This window comes from Camelina sativa, chromosome 17 (assembly GCF_000633955.1).
Source record: "Camelina sativa cultivar DH55 chromosome 17, Cs, whole genome shotgun sequence".
NCBI lineage: Eukaryota > Viridiplantae > Streptophyta > Magnoliopsida > Brassicales > Brassicaceae > Camelina > Camelina sativa.
The window spans coordinates 12,404,068-12,404,542 of record NC_025701.1 but is presented as its reverse complement, the minus strand read 5'-3'; positions in this window follow the sequence as shown (position 1 = coordinate 12,404,542).

Below are 475 nucleotides of genomic sequence, written 5' to 3'. Positions count from 1 at the left end.
TAAAAATTTTCCCGCCAAAAAAAATTTACAAGGTTTTTAAAAGGTTTTATAAGGTAGAAGAAACCTTATAAAAACCATAAACACCTTTTAAACGCTTTTACAAGATTTTTAAAAGAGTTTTAAAAGGTTTTAATAGGTTTTTAAAAGGTTTTTTAAACAACTCGTAAACGCTTTTACAAGGTTTTCAAAATGTTTTTAAAAAGGTTTTTAAACACCTTGTAAATGCTTTTAAAATGTTTTTATAAGGTTTTTAAACACCTTGTAAACGCTTTTAAAAGGTTTTTAAACACCTTGTAAACTCTTTTAAAAGGTTTTTAAACACCTTTTAAACGCTTTTAAAAGGTTTTTAAACACTTGTAAACGCTTTCAAAGGTGTTTAAAAACCTTCTAAAAGCTTTTAAAAGATTTTTAAACACCTTGTAAACGCTTTTAAAAGGTTTTTAAACACCTTGTAAACGCTTTTAAAAGGTTTTTA